This window comes from Notamacropus eugenii, chromosome 5 (assembly GCF_028372415.1).
Source record: "Notamacropus eugenii isolate mMacEug1 chromosome 5, mMacEug1.pri_v2, whole genome shotgun sequence".
In the NCBI taxonomy this organism is placed as follows: Eukaryota; Metazoa; Chordata; class Mammalia; order Diprotodontia; family Macropodidae; genus Notamacropus; species Notamacropus eugenii.
This window is the reverse complement of record NC_092876.1, coordinates 459,477,518-459,494,243: the sequence shown is the minus strand read 5'-3', so window position 1 is coordinate 459,494,243 and position 16,726 is coordinate 459,477,518. Positions and strand designations below refer to the sequence as shown.

The 16,726-nt window shown below is 41.8% G+C and overlaps 1 protein-coding gene and 1 pseudogene across 8 annotated transcripts in view; both read left to right on the top strand.

Annotated features, from left to right (window-relative positions):
* DCBLD2 (discoidin, CUB and LCCL domain containing 2) overlaps nucleotides 1-16,726 on the top strand; it is a 115,475-nt gene that overhangs the window by 85,665 nt on the left and 13,084 nt on the right. The window lies entirely within an intron of this gene.
* LOC140504110 (uncharacterized) lies at nucleotides 1,185-16,400 on the top strand (annotated as a pseudogene).

The following is a 16,726-nucleotide window of genomic DNA, read 5'->3' as shown; positions in this document are numbered from 1 at the left end:
AGGACTTTAAATGGCAGACAAAAGAGCTGGTATTTTATCCTAGATATTGTATAATGGGTAACAGGTGTAGAACTGGAAGGGACCAGAGAGGCCATCTCGTGCTGAGCCTTCATTTATAGATGAAGAAACTGAGTTCCAGTGTTTAAGTGAATCACACAAGGTCATGCAGTATTGTAGAGAATTTGAATTCATGTCTCACTTCAGAGAGAACTCTTCTAGTATCCTGGACAGGAGAGTGAAATGGCCACTTCCTAGTGCTTTAGAAAGATTATTTTGGCAACTGTGTAGAGATGCACTTGATAGGAAGCAGGGAAAACAATGAGTGGACTGCTCATATTCAAGTAAATAAGAGGCCCTGAACTATGGTGGAAAGAGCAGTGTATGAGATGTTGTCGAAGTAAGGTTGGCAAGACTTGGAAATTAACTGGATAGTTAGAGATGAGGAATAGAGGGTGTTATGAACCTTGACAACTGGAAGTACGGTGGCACCCTTGACAGAAAGTGAAGAGTTTAAGGAGAAAGATTAGCTGTTCCGTTTTGGACATGTCGAGTTTCAGAGGCCTGCAGGACATCCAGTTCAAAATGTCCATCGGGCCATTGATGACATGGTCCTAGACTTCAGAGAAAGACTAGGGCTGGATAGATCTAGGAATCATCTGCATAGAGATAATAATTATTACCATGGAAGCCAATGAGGTCACTGACTGTACAGAAAAAAGGAGGATCCGGAACAGAGCCATGAGGTACATCAAAGTTAGGAAGTGGGATTTGGGTGTGCAGAAGAGGCAGGAGGAGCCATGAGACTGGGAAGAAGAGAGAGCCAGGAAGGAGCAACGTCATGGAAAGCCAGAAAGGAAAGACCTTCCAGGAGGAGAGACTGGTCAGCAACGTCAGATCAACCTCATAATTAGCAGTTAAGAGTTAATTGGTAACTTTGGAAGAATACTTAGGAAGAATGTGTATAGTTTATGGTCTTTCTTGCATAATTCCAATTTATTTTCTCGAATAGTTGAGTCATTTCATAATTCCACTAACAGTATAGTAGCTTCTGATCATTGTGGAGGGGACTCCTCTGCTGACCTGCTGCCACCAACAGGCAGATTGGTATAGAAATCTGGGAATGGTAGCACCTCCCAGACCGTGAGACCTGCTTTAAGCCCAGCCCTCATAGTCATCATTCAGGGATGCAACTCGTTTTGAGAAGAGGCCAGCCATCCCCACCAGCTGTGAAGTATCTTCCACAGGGCAGGCAAGCCAGCCTTGCTGAAACAGATGGCATCCTGAGAGAAAGAAAAAAAGCAGCATGTGCCAGGCAAGACAGATCACCCCCACCTGAACTATCATCTCCCCTTAAATGCTGGTGGAGGCAGCCTAGGACCCTGGACCCAGGAGCCTTCAGCCCCGTGCTCTTAGCCATCATTCTGGGAGCAATGGAGGTGCAGCTAGTGACAGCTTCTATAGGGGCTGTAGCTACTGGACACCGAAAGAGCAAAGTTCTTGCTCCCAAAGCCCTTGGGTTTGTCAAAGGGTTCAGCATCCGAAAGGGATGTGATTTTATCAGTGAAAGTGCCATTTAAAAAGAAGTATTTACTGTATTTTACATAGGTGTCTATATTATTGAAGAAAAATAGGTGAAAAGTGGAAGTAGAACAGTAATTAGAGTAATAATATTTTATATTTATACAGTACTTCCTGCGTGCCAGAAACAATATCTCTTTTGATCTGCACCACAGCCCTGGGAGATCGGTGCTCCTATTATCTTCATTTTACAGATAACTAAAGCAAGGCCAACAGGGTTAAGTGACTTCCCCAGGATCCCATAGCTGGTAGGTGTCTGAGTCAGATTTGAGCTTGGCCAGGTTCACACAGGGAGTAAATGTCTGAGGCTGCCTTTGAACTCAGGTCTGCTTCCAGGCCGGAGCTCTAGCCACTTGGTCACCTCACTACTCAAGCCTTCATTAGGCTAGACCTTCATTAGAACACTCTTCATTACTGCTTGTAGAGTGGATTAAAAGATAATGTAAATAGATCCAACAGCTTCGTCAGGAGAATCGGAGCTTGCAGACTGTTTTCTGGTAGTATTTTGCTAAGTACTGACGTTGTAGTCCACAGTTAGTCACCTAAATTCTAACGACTTTCTTCACTCGAGGTTCTTGACCGTATCTTTTGTCAGTCATTTCAGTAATGCATTCTTCCCAAAACTTGAGTCCATTGTCTTCTTGTCCTCCCACTGTTGCTAAAACATGCTTGTTCTCATTTCTGAGTAGATTCAGAGCTCATCCTTTCTTCTCCTGTCATCTGGTCTTCTTTCATTACACTTAGTTCTCTGGTGATTTCAGCTCCTGTGGATTCAGATATAATCTCAGTGCTGACGCTTCTCAAGTCTCCTTCTCTGACCCTGACCTCTTTGCTGATCCCCAAATGCCTTGTAGGCATCTAGAACTTAACATGGCCAAAACAACTCATTATTGCTCTCGCCCTGACTTGCCCCTTTCCTGATGCCCCTATTGCATTTCAGGGCCCACCATCCTGCCAGTCACCCAAACTCCCAAGCTGGGTGTCTTTGTTGACTTCTCACTTTTTCTCACTTCATATATCCAATTTGTTGCCAAGGGCTGCTGACCCCTCTCATTTATGCCTCCTTTGCTCCTCTGACCCTCATCACCCACGCTTGGACTAGGGCAGGAGCCTGCTGGTTGTTCTCCTTGCCACAAATTTTTCCCCACTGCAGTCCATTTTCTACTCATTTGTCAGTGTCAGTACTCTAAAGTACTGGTCTGACCGTGTCATCTCCCTCCTCCAGTTATCTCCAGTGGTCCCTTATCACCATCACCTTCAGGATCAAAGATAACATATTCTGGCATTCAGAATATTTCCTTGCCAAACTTTAAGAGAGTACTATCTCCAAAGAGTCTCTCCTCTCCTTCTGCACCTCCTAGTCATCTCACAGCTTTCTAAAATTTGACTTTCATTCCTACCCCTCAGCTGAATCTTGAGGGTTACCAGCGACAACCAGATTCCTTGTTCTTTTCTCAGTCTTGATCCTCCTTAATCATTCTGTAGCATCCAGCTTTTGTTCACCTTTCTTACACACTTCTTTGTACCACCCTTCCATGTCAGTGCCCTTTCGTGGTTTCTTTCATCTTTCTTGAGTGTTCCTTCACAGTTGTCTTTACTAGTTTCACTTCTTCCCACACCATAAATGTAGGAATCCTTCAGAGCTTCGCCTTTGACTCTCTTGTCTCTCTGTACATTCTCCGTTGCAATTTCATCTACTGCATGACATCAGTTATCACCTCTCTATAAGTGACTTCTAAATCTGTGCCTTCAGCCACAGTCTCTCCTTTTGGATCTGGACAAGGTGGGCAGCACAGTTGACAGAGCATCGGACCTGGAGTCGGGAAAACCTAAGTTTGTGACCTTGGGCAGGTGTGTTCAGGGTTTGTTCAGGGTTCTTCAGCTGTAAAACGGGGATAATAACAGCACCCGCTTCACAGGGTTGTTGTGAGGATCCAATACACTTAGCGCAGTGCCTTTTACATACCTAGCATTGTATTAATGCTGCTTATAATGCTGGTGGGGATGGTGAGGAGAAGGAGGGGAAGAAGAGGAGTTAATGTTTTCAGGTACATTTTGTTTTTACAGTTTTCAAGTCATTTATTTTTAGTTTTCAACAATCACTTCCATAAGTTTTAAATTTTCTCCCACTTTCTCCTCCCTCCCTCCCCAAGACAGCATGCAATCTGATATGGGCTCTAGACATACAGTCTAAACACATTTCTTCATTAGTCATGTTGCATGGAAGAATTATAACAAATGGATGAAACCGTGAGAAAGAAAAAAAGATAAAAGAAAATGGTCTGCTTCACTCTGCATTCCGACATCATAGCTCTTTCTCTGGATGTGGATGGCATTTTCCAACATGAGTCCTTTGGAATTGTTTTACATCCTTGTGTTGCTGAGAAGTCTATCAAAATCAGTCATCGCACACTGTGGCTGTTTCTGTGAACAATGTTCTCCTGGCTCTGCTCGCTTCACTCAGCATCAGTTCATGTAAGCCTTTCCGGGTTTTCTCAAAGTCTACCTGCTCATCATTTCTTACAGCACAATAGTATTCCATCACATTCATATACTACAACTTCTTCAGCCATTCCCCAGTTGATGGGCATCCCCTTGATTTCCGGTTCTTGGCCACCACAAAGAGCTGCTATAAATATTTTTGTACATGTGGGACCCTTTCCCATTTTTATGATCTCTTGGGATACAGTCCTAGCAGCAATATTGCCGGGTCAAAGGGGATGCACATTTTTGTAGTCCTTTGGTCTATTAATTCCAGATAAGTTCCAAATTGCTGTCCAGAATGGTTGGATCAGCTCACAGCCCCACCAGCAATGAATTAGTGCTCCAACTCACCCACATCTTCTCCAGCATTTATCATCTTGCTGTTTTTTCATCATAGCCAATCTGATAGGTGTGATGTGGTACCTCAGAGTTGCTTTGATTTGCATCTCTTATCACTAGAGATTTAGAGCATTTTTCCTATGACTATAGATAGCTTTAATTTCTTCCTCTGAAAATTGCCTGTTCACATCCTTTGACCTTTCAACATTTTCAGTTACCTGCTGAATACCTACACCTCTAGTTAAAATTGTATAGTACTTTCATTTTAAAGATGAAACTAAGGCCTAAAAAAATGAAGTGATTTTCCTGAGGTCACCCATGTGACTCAACCACGCCAAAGTCACAAAGTTCAAATTTTATTTTAACTTCAGTCTTTGGACACCAAATCTAACGTTTTTTTCTACTGTGTCATTTTCCCCAGACCTACTTTCTTATTTTTGTTGCTGACTCTTTTTTGTTCTGTTCTCACTCTCTCCTCCTCCATCCAATTAATTGCCAGATCCTGGCTGTTCTACCTCAGCAGTCTCACTCCTCTCTCTCCCCTGCTAGGCTACATGTAGTTCTTGCCTGTCATCTCCCTTCTCAATCCATCTTTCCTACTTCTTCTGAAGTAATATTACTGATGCACCGCTCTGGTAAATCCACTTGTCTGCTAAAAAGTTTTCCATGGCTCACCATTACTTGCTAAATAAAATGTCTTTATCTTGATAACCCTTGCTCCTGCTTGTACTTACAGACTTATTTCATACTATTTTGGTTAACATACTACATGTTGAAGCAAAACTGGACCAACTGCTTTCCTGTATTATGTCTTGCCTTCATTGTGCAATTGGGTCCATGTGGTGGCCCTCTTTCTAAACTGGAGTCACTCTCAGGAGTTTCTTTGTATACTCTTCCATGTAATACATATTCTGTGTAATTTTCTTTTTAGTTATTTGTGAATGTCTTATTTTCTTTTCTTAGATTGTAAACTTCTTAAGGGCAGGACATTTTTTGCCATTTGAGCCAATTGGATTGTTTCCTCTGCCTGCCATCTATCTGATGGCCCTTCGTATTCGATCATATCTTGATTCTTCCCTAGTACTTTCCTTCCCTTCTCCAGGCTTCTTCAGTAACTTCAGCCAGTCTTCATAGAACATGGCCTTTGACTTCTTCTATATACACTCTGACATATTAATGTCCTTGTTGAAATATGGCAGCCACAACTGAATACCCTGCTCCAAATTTGTCTTAACCAGGGAGGAGTTCTGTAGTACTATCACCGCTTTTCCCGGGCACTAGGCTTCTCTCAGTGTGAACTAAGATTGCATTAGCTTTCTTGGCTGCTGTAGCACACATTTCTTAATCATCAAACTCTCATATCTTTTTCAGAACATCTGCTGGCTAGCCAGGTTTCCTGTTTTGTAATTGTGAAGTTGAGTTTTTTTTAGACCCAAGTACAAAACTTCAGCATGTACATTTTTGAATCTCAATCAATTTGTTAGTAAGTAAAGGCTAGCTGGTTTATAATTCCTTTGAGTTGATTGAGATGCTTTATTCCTCATAAAGTAGTGAGGTGTAAACAGTTTTTATGACTTCCTTTATACTTGACTCATCCGGGACTGAAAGGCTGATCCCTTTACGCTAAACAATTAGACCACTTCCAGCTTTTCACTTTTCTGGTTTTTTTTTGAAGAGGTCACTCAAGGTCTGAGCGACATAAGCTGTGAATAAAAACACTTAAAGCCTGAACCGTCATAAAACTTGGGCATTTCATTGTCTCTGTTCCCTGGGGAAATCCATTTATTCTGGGCCAGGCCTACCTCACACCCGTTTAGTGGTTTAGGCTCATAATTAGAATGTAGTGAGAACCCTCCTAGATGATAATAATACATTAAAAATAACTTTTCTCATAATAAGATCGAGAAGTATTCATTGTCTAGTTAAATTCAGGTAAACACTACTCCACTCTCCCTCTGCCTTTACCATGGCAGTTGGTAGTACTAGATCAGAAAAATGTCCCTTCAGGGCAGTGGTTATTCCACTAAACTTCAAGAGCTCATTTCCTCAGAGATGATCTTCTGTTCTTCAGAGAACAAGAAAACCAAGTGAACCAGTTGGAGCCCTAGCTCCCAAGATCAATCAAATCCCAGGTACAGCCTCCCTGCCGCAAAGGGGAAACTCATGCAGCCTACAAAGGAGAGGTGCTGCTCCTACCACATTCCAACCTTTGGTAGTAAGATCTCGGAATTATTCTAGGGGACCTTCCACCACTAAAATAGTCTTCAAACAATTCTGACTACATATGGAACGTTAGAAGAGGAGCTTAATACAATCATGAAAAGATATGAGTATAGGCCAATACAAGCAATTGTCTTAAAATAATCTGTGCAGCTGGGTCATGGTAAAGGCAGTTGATGGTGGGTCTCCTGATGTAAAAAGAACAATGGTGGAGCAGCCTCAGGACCCTCCGATGAACGGAGATGATCATACCTCCAGTTCCATCACTGACTTTCATCATAGGTCCAGATCGTCTATAGCATACTTGCTAAGAGCAATCTGTTTCAGGGCCCATACTGCCACCCAGTCATCAGAGGGTTGATACCAAATTTGGGGCCTCCATGTGGTGAGGGTTGGATGAAGACTCCTCCTCACCCTTATGTAGGAACTCAAGTTATGCAGTAAGGGTAAATCTCCTATCCTGAAATGGAGATAGAGTACCATAATAATTAATTTACCAATAAAATTTAGATCCAGAACCTAAGGCTTTCTCACACACCAGTTATGTTCTGGCCCAAGAGGACTTTCTCAGGTCCCCATTCCTCAGAGTATCCCCTGTTCTTTGATTAATGATCTCTTACATGCAAGTTCAGATAACTTTCTCATGAAGAACACAGCTACCAGCGAAACCAAAAAAACCTTTGGATTATTAAAGGAAACAAAACGTTAATTATATGTGGGACTGGAGGTCTCAGCCTTAGCAAAGTTACATCTACATCATGAAAGGCAGTAACACTGGAGAAGCCCAGGGAAGCACAGTGTTAAATATGCCTGACCTATCTCAGGAACCATTCTGTATCACCCAGCTCATAAAAGGCAGCTCTGGATGAAGCTTAATGATATATATGACTGTGGCATCTATTCAGTAGCAGCTAGGGCGCAGTAATAGTCAAGGGACTACATTTTTTTTAATATATAATTTATTCATTTTTCAGTTCTTAACATTCACCTCCACAAGAACTTGAATTCAAAATTTTCCCTCATCTCTCCCCACCCCAGGACAGCATCCACCCCATCCACCCCTTCCTCCAGTCTGTCCTCTCTTCTATTACCCTCCCTTCTTCCACCCTCCTTCCCCTCTATTTTCCTGTAGGGCAAAGTAGATTTCTATACTTGATTGCCTGTATGGCTTAATTTCCAGTTGTATGCAAAAGCAATTTTTAACATTCATTCTTAAAGCTTTGAGTTCCATATTCTCTCCCTCCCTCCCCACCCACCCTCATTGAGAAAACAGGCAATTCAATATAGGTCATACATGTGTAACAATGCAAAGCACTTCCATAATAGTTATGTTGTAAAAGACTAACCACATTTCCCTCTGCCCTGTCCTGCCCTTCATTTATCCCATTCTCTCCCTTGACCTGTCCTCCCACAATACTGTTTGCTTTTGGTTATCCCTTTCCCCAATTTGCTGTCCCTTCAATTATCCTCCCTCTCCTGTCCCCTTCCCCTTGCCTTCCTGCAGGGTAAAATAGATTTCCATATCCAAGTGAGCGTGGGCTATTCCTCCTTAAGCCAAATCCCATGAGAGTAAGGCTCAATTATTTCCTTTCATCCCCTCCCTCTTTTCCCCTCCATTGTAAAAACTCTTTCTTCCCTCTTGTATGTGAGATGGTTTGCTACATTCTCCTTCTCCCTTTCTCTTACTCCAAGTACATTCCATTCAATAGTAAATTTCAATTATTTATTTCCCTGTTTATTTATTTATTTGTATTCTCCCCATATTCAGCTCGCCCTTTACCCTCTGTCTATCTATCTGTACACACACACATACACACACACACACACACAACCACGTACATATACATACCTACACATATATAATATACACATTCATTTAATCTGGTGACTCATTGGGCCTTGACCTCCACTCAGTCTAGTTCTTATGGACAGAGACTTTTAAAAATCTAGGTCCCATAGGATCACTGAGACCCAGGCCCACTTTAGGCCTAACAGGGCTGTAACTTATTCTGGGATCCATGCTAAATAAGGAGTGACTTGCTAAATGGGGCCCATCAAAATATCAAGATGGGGAATATGGTTTATCCAGAATTTGAAAAGTCCCATAAATATCCAAGCTTATTGACTGTGGGAGAGCATATAAAAGTTGCTCATTATAGATATTACATCCGGAATCAGCTAGGTTCTCCTTATCTGATATGTTCCCTAAAGCTTAACTAAACAGGTAGGATTCTGGACTTTGCTAGAATTGTTCTTTCATCCTTATCTCTTGTGATTCACCCTCTGATGCTTTGTGCTGTAATAATGGAAATGTCACTGAGCTGGGAGTTAGGGGACAATAGCTTTTGTTTTTGTCCAACTCTGCTCTACTATTCACTAAGCTCCTTTCCTTTTGGAGCTGGAACTAAGAAGTGTCTGAGTCTTCCCAGAACTCTATCTACTGTGGCACCTACCACTGGCACATAGGTGCTAAAAAAAATACTAGCTCTTTTGCTCTTTCTTTTCTCACTCTCTTAATCAGAAGGGAATTTTGTTTGTTAACCTTTATGGGTTACTGAACATAGTCTGGATCTCCCTGGTCCTGAGTACCCACCTTAGGTACTCAATAACTTACTGCCATTGGAAGTTGACTATGGGAGAAGGGTCTTGTCTGGATCAACTGTTTCTTTAGCCTTGCTAGCCTACTACATCTCTACATGTCTTCCTTTTCCTATTTGGGCACCCTACTCCCTTTCCAGTTATACACCAGTGTCTACGCTCTGGGACAAAACTATTTAATAATTGGTGAGTTCCTGCCTAGAACTTCATATTGTGAGAGCCCAGCCACACTGCTTACTGTCCCACCTTCACTAGCTGCCTGGCATTCTGGAGATAGAGATGATAACCTGCCAGAATTCATTCCTCAGTGATCAACATACTCCCACCCCATGAATGCCATCTCCATCCCAACTTTCCTTGCATAAACCTAGTGTCTTGTCCCCCTACTACACATTTCCTTGTTTCTGTCTCTCTCAAGCTGATCCTACTGACTCCAAAATAACACTTGAGATCTCCCACCCCTTCTCCTGAGCTCCCTGAAATTCCCACTCCATAAATAGCAAACTTACATCCCACCAGATGACACAGTTTCCCTGGCCACTCTTCAGAACTGGTTGTACTATCACTCATGATCCCCTGCGTTCAGTGGGGAAAGTAGAGGAGTTAAAATACTTTTGATTCCCCATTGTCATCTCTAGACTTTTTCTCTGCCACCATGTTAATTTCTCCTCGTTTGAGGTTCATCAATTCATATTTATCAATCAAAATTCTGGTAGCTGTTATAGATATTTGGTATACCTATGCTCCTTCCTTCCTAAAACCTCCCCTCCTCATTTTCTGCCTGCATACAAGTGGATTTGAACATATATATCGCTATTTCTTTAAACAACCAGTTCCTCAACCTAGACATTTCCCATGTCCTACTTATTCACCCCTCCTGCCTTCTCCACCAGCCAAACACAGAAATCAAACCTTTGCTCTTGTCACTACCATTTCCATGTTTGTGATCTATTCTTATCCTTTTATATTTGGGGAAACTGAGGGAAACTTTATCTAGGCAGAAGAGATTTTCTTAAAATTCACAGTACACATTAGTCCTCCTCCTTCAGAAGGCCAGGGACTGCTTTTGTTAGCTCAGTGCTTGGCACACAGTAGTTGCTGGATAAATTCTTGTTGACTTAAATCAACCTATTAGTATCTGTGCTTTGGGATGGCTTTATCCTAAAACAGCCTTTGATATCTGAGGATGAATGAATGAATTAAACAACAACGAAAACAACCAACCAAACAAAACCCTTTGTCAAGCATTTAGTGTGTATTAGGCACTGCTAGCCCCTGAGTGTACAGATACGAAAGTGCATCCTGGGTCATCTCCAGTCATCCTGATGAGTATCTGGTCATTGGATCCACATGGCTCAGGAGGAGAAAGTGAGGCTGGTGACCTGCACAGCCCTCCCTCACTCAAAGTCATGTGCAAGTCATGTCATCATTTCTCTGATGGCATGGTCTTCTTTGGCAGCGAAGGACAAACACATTCACCCTCTAATTTATGGCCTCTGCCAGTCTGTGGCCTTATGTAACCAACTTAGCATTACCTTATCAGTAGGAAGTGAGGCCTCTTTCAAATCTATCTCACACACTGAGGAAGGATGGTGAAGGTTTGCCCTTGACTTTCATTATCATCCTTCCTCCTTTCTGTCCTATGCTTTAGCTGCCTTCATACTGCTGGGACTTGCCTCTGTGCCTGTGGCCTTTAAACTCTGGAACATTCTGGGGCCTCCAGCTTGGGGAGGGCCTCAGACTGGCCTTCCTTCATTTCCTTTCCAGCTGTGCTTCTGAATCTGGATTTTGACACCACGCTGTGGGGTTGCACCTTCCCTTCACGTCCACCTGATTTTCAGCTCTGTTCTGTGTTGCCTTCTCATGTTAGAATGTAAGCTTCTTTAAGACTGGAACTATATTTTTTCTTGCATTTGTATCTGCTGTAAGCAGCAAAGTGTTTGTCCTATGGTAAATGCTTAATAAATGCTTGTTGATTACTGACTAACTTGCCTCAGCCAGAGTCCTAGAGGAAAAGGCATTAATGAGATCATTAACTCTGCCATTTGCCGGAGGCCTATTCTGCCTAGTGCTCCACCTTGATGAGGTCATAAATGGCCACTGCATAAGAAAGTTTATTGACTTCTCCTGGTTATCTGCTATAAATAACCAAGTCTTGTTCACTTTCCCCAGCCAGGAGGGCTTTATAAGGGGGAGTTTGTATAATGGAATACTCCAGCCTCCTTTATTTCCCTTATTCAGGAGGAGAGCCCTTTCTTCCCACTCTAGGAGCTGCTGTTATTTAATATTAGTTATCAGAGATGGTTCAGGCTGTTCCAAGGGCTTCTGTTTGGACGTACCCATAATAGCTGCTCTAAGTGCTAACACAGGTAGTTACCTTTAGGAGCTCATATCCATGTCTATGGTTTGCATATTCTCAATCAGCCACCATAGCTGTAACCCATATAAAGTCCTCTACCCATCTTTAACTGAGCAAATGTGTTCCTTCTTTTGGGGGGGAAGGTCACTCAGATCTCTTTACACACTATCCAAGTGAGATTAGACTACCCTACTAGACTTTCAGGGCTCCTAACAAATAATAACCTTTCTGCTAGTTATATGTTATATTAGAGGCAGCAGCTCATTATATCTATTTGCCACTTCCTTTCCAAACCATCATAATTCAGGTATATGACCTCCAACCCCCTCATGGTACAAGTATTCAAAACTACTCCAGTCTCAGGGGAACCTCTGTCTTTGCCCTGGGGGGACTTATCCTGCCAGCCCTTCAGATCTGTGTAAGTAGAGTTAACTGGTTTGGAATGGTCAGATAATGTAGGGCAAATGGACTCTTCCTGACCTGGCCCAGATAATAGTTTTACTAACATCCCCACGTATTATCAGTCATCTCGTGTCTTATTTCAAAAACCATACTTAAGGCTTCTTACAAGTATTATTTCTCCCTGCCCAACTAATGTGGTAGCAGGCACAGCACGTCATCCTCAGAGGGACAGCTGCTCAGTCTTTCACTAAAACTTCATGGATCTACTCATCTGGTAGAGAAAGCCTGAAGCCATTCAGGTGGAGCTCTGCCGGAAAGGATCTTAAAGTGTCTGAAAGAGACAGGGAATGGGAGTCATGGTACAAGACACAAATCCAGTCTCCCAAATTCTGTTTTAACATATTTACTCCCTTTACTGCTGTCCCCATGGGGAACCACTACAAAGGAAAATGATGGTTGTAACACCAAATATGCAGAACCATCCCTCTCCCCATTTAGCTTCGGAAAAAATAAAATACAAATAGAAATTCCCATCTGGCTTTGCAAGTACAAATGTACTGTAAGCTCTCCAAAAGATGAGATTCTGCGACTGACAAACGCTGTCTTCCCCCATTGACCACACTGTCATTAGTCCTTGTTCTGATGAGCTATTTAGCTTCTTGTTTAAGCTTGTGCAGCTTCCCAAGTTCTTTTGTAGTAAAGGTCCTTCGCCTCCTGAGCCCCATACAGAGGTCGAATCCCTGGAGAGAAGTAATGGGATAGGCCTGACTGAGGCTCTCTTGCCACAGCTGACAAGCCTTATCTTCACTCCTGTTCCTGTAGCCTTTCCTAATAGCCCTAATCTTAGCAGCCCGCTCTGTGGGTCAGAGAACGTTTCCCATCTATAGCCCGCCAGCTTGTAGGACTAAATCCTTCTCAGCCTTCAAGGCATGGCCTTTAACAAACCAGAAAGTACGTTCATATCTAGCTATAATTCCTAAATATGTGAACTGCTTATTTTCCTTAAATCAGCTCTCCTGCTTTTCATCAATAAAAGCAGGGAGCAGTCAGTTTCATAATGATTCTCCCCATTCATTCAGACTCCTGAAGGTCATGGGAGTGTCTTCCTTATCCCAATGCAAGGGGCTCCCACAGTAGCACCCATCTCAATCCTGTCTGTCCTGCAGGGACCAGCTTGGATTTCACTTCCTTCAAGTCTTAAGCAGCCACACGTGTGCTTCCCATAATGGTTTCACTGTTTATTGCAAGTGAATAACAATAAACATAATAATTCACCTTTACGTAGCACATTGAGTTGTACGCAGCGTTTCCATTCTCTGAGCTCTCGGAGGTGGCCGTAGAAATGTTAGTATCTCCACTTTACAAATGCTTTTTTTAAAGGGCTTAGAAAGACTTAATGATTTACCCTGGTTAAGTATCTGCTAAACGTTTGAACTAGGCTTAGAACCTAGGTTTTTCTGACTCCAAGTGAGTGTTTTTGCAACATACTGTCTTTTATAAATACTGCAATAACATCTCTAACCCTCCTGCAACAAACTTACTCCAGGAAGGAAAAAAAGAAAAGCAGTGAGCTCTGAGAGAAAGGATTGGAAAGGGAACTAACGGCCTGGCCCGAGAGGTACAAAAGCTATTTAAGCAAAGCACTTCACGAAAATGAGAATGGGCCAGACAGAACATGGAGAAATATTAAAGCAAAGTCAACTCTGAAAAAATAGAAGAAAATATAAGGCATCTTAAAGAAAAACAACTGAAGTAGAAAACAGATCCAGCAGAAAAACTTAAGGGTCATTAGACTACCTCAACGCCATGACCAAAACAGGAGCCTAGGCATCAGATTTCAAGAAATCTTGAAAGAAAACTACCCACATCTCTCAGAACCAGAGGGCAAAATGTCAGCAGAAACTTCTCACAGGTCACCTCCTGAAAGAAGCACCCAAATGAAAACTCCCAGGAACATTGTAGGCAAAATTCAGAGCTTCCTACTCAAAGGAAAATATACTGCAAATGTCCAGAAAGAAAGGATTCGGGTACCAAGGAGCCATTCTCAGAATCACACATGATTTAGCAACTGCCACTACGAAGGAGCAGAGATCTTAGAATAGGGTGTTCCGTGCTACAGGCATCAGAGGCTCCTCACACGTGGACACAAACACACAGGACTCCCTGCCTCTGTGGGCTGAGGGAGGATGGGAATGGGTCAGGCCATGGCACTGCTGCTAATTCAGGGAAGCTAAGGAAGGGGGCACAGCTGAGGGCACTGGGATTGGAGTGGTTTATGAAAGACTGTACTTTTTAATCTAATAATCCAAAGAAGTCTCGGTCTTCATACATTTGATTTACAATGGAACATAGACCCACACTCAGACAACACTATTTAAATTTGAAAAGCACAGAGATAATTAAGAGGCTTGCTGAAGCTTGGAGGGAGCTTCCAGAATCACAGAAGAAAGTATATGAAGATGCTACCAAGGCAGCTTTAAAACTATACCAAGAAGAGACCTCTAAATATATGGCAGAGCTCCATCCTAATCAGAAGAAAAATTTTTTTTGAAAAAAGAGAAGTGCCTAAGAAAGGAAGTAACAAAGAAAAAAAGAGCTAACCTTTGGAAAGCCCCCAAAAACAAATACATTTTTATTTCTGAACACTTTAAGGAAGCAAAAGGGATTTCATCACAGGAAATGATGACACATTTAAATGAAGAGTGGAAAAATCTGTGATCATCTTGGAAGCAGGTATATATACAGCTTGCCCAATATGATAAAATTTGTTAAGTAAATGAAATGAAATCGTGGGAAGAAAAAATGCTTGAAATTGGATGGGAGGATCTTTTACGTTTTAGGAAGCTAAAAGCCAAAATTGGAAAACACCTTGAAGAGATTTAGTGATGTTTGCTTCTTCATAGTGAATATTATAAATATTCAGGAACCACGCAGAGTTGGGGCAAAATTTCTTAGAATGATGTTGTTGAACATTTTGTATTAATCTCTTTTTGTTAACACATGGACTTCAGCCAGTATGCTGACATACCTTGTATTAGCACCTAGCTGTGGACACTGCCGGTATAGACTCAGTCTAAATTTAGACATCTTTGCTTTTGGAACTCCTGAATACCAAAAAATTCATCTAGGTGTAGGAGGGATTAATTTTACCCCTAGGTAAAAGTAAACCAAACTGTGAAATATTTTTGATTCTGGATGATGACAAGAAAATATTCTTGTTTCCTAATGAGGAAACAAGCATTTGCTTTTCTCAAATTGTTTTAAATTATAAAAGTCACAGTTGTGTAAAGAATGAGGAACTGACTGAGGTAAATTTCAATACCTACGCAAGTGCTAATTCCTAGGTAATGCTAGCTCATATAGTATTCAGAGATGACAAGCGCACACATACAATTGCTGGTTTCATTTATGACAAAAAAAAAACTACTGAAGGATTGTAAATGTTTCCATCCATCGTTTTTTTGTAAAGTAAAAGAATTGTCAAAAAAAAAAAAAAAGAATGGGATATTCCGTAAAGCAAAAGTGTAGGCCTGTAGGCAAGAATACTTATCCAACAAAATTGAACATAATCCTACAGGGGAAAAATGGCTCTTTAATGAAGTAGAGGACTTCCAACCATTTTTAAAGAGAAGACCAGAGCTTCATAGATACTTTGAAATTCAGAAAGAGAAGTAGTGATACAGGTATCCGCTTTGAACCCTATTATCATCACAGATCAGAGATGGAGTCTGATTAGACAGGGACAAGTGTCTCTATTAGGTCTTGATATAAAGAGAAGAATGATAAGAGAGAAAGAGGGAATAGACATCTACACCAATTAGCAGGAGGGAATGAGGGGGGAGTCAGCTGACACTTGCACCTCATTCTCATTTGAACTGGTCAGAGAAGGAAAAAATACACATAGATACAGTTGGGTACGGAAATACTTTTCATTCAACAAGAGAATAGGAGGCAAAGAGGAGAAGGGGGAATTAAGAGGGTAGATTTACTGGAGGATTAGTCCTAAGCCAAATGATTTTAATTTATGAGGTACAAAAATATAGCTCCTTTTGGGGTGGCAAAAGATGGGGATCTGAGAAAGTCCTCCTAAATCAAGGAAATGACTGAACAAATTATGGTGTGTAACCTTTTGGTTTGGGGGGGGGGTCTGTTTTTAACAACACACCGCTTTGTCAATACTCTCTAATGGAGATCAGACAACATAATATATAGTTACTAGTGTTCAGAGAATGGTTAATGAAGGAGATCTTAAAACTGAAATCTTAGAAGGGTAAATCATAGAAAGTTGATTACTGTTTTTTCCTTTAAAGAAGTTACAGGAAAGGAGATAAAACTCTAAATGTTAACAGGAAGACCTGCGAAAGGTGATGTGTAATCTGAGTCTTAATGGATACCAGAGATTCTAAGAGGTGGAAGTGAAGAGGAGGTGGAAGTGAAGGGGGGGGGGGGGGGCTGGGGAGGGAGAGGGGGCACCGGGTGGGGGGAGAGACAGGCAGGGAAAAAAGCATTTGTGAGAAACATCAGAAAAGCTAGTGTGACTCTCCTGTAGCTCGTGTGTCTGAGAAGGAACAAGGCAAGTTGGGTAGAGCGCTAAACCTGAGTCAGGAAGACCTGAGTTCAAATCCAGCCTTAGGCAAGTTACTTAACCTCTTTGCCTCAGTTTCCTCATTTTTAAAATGGGGATCACAATAGCATAAATTTAGGGTGACCTCCCAGGACTGTTGTGAGGTTAAAAATGAGTTAATA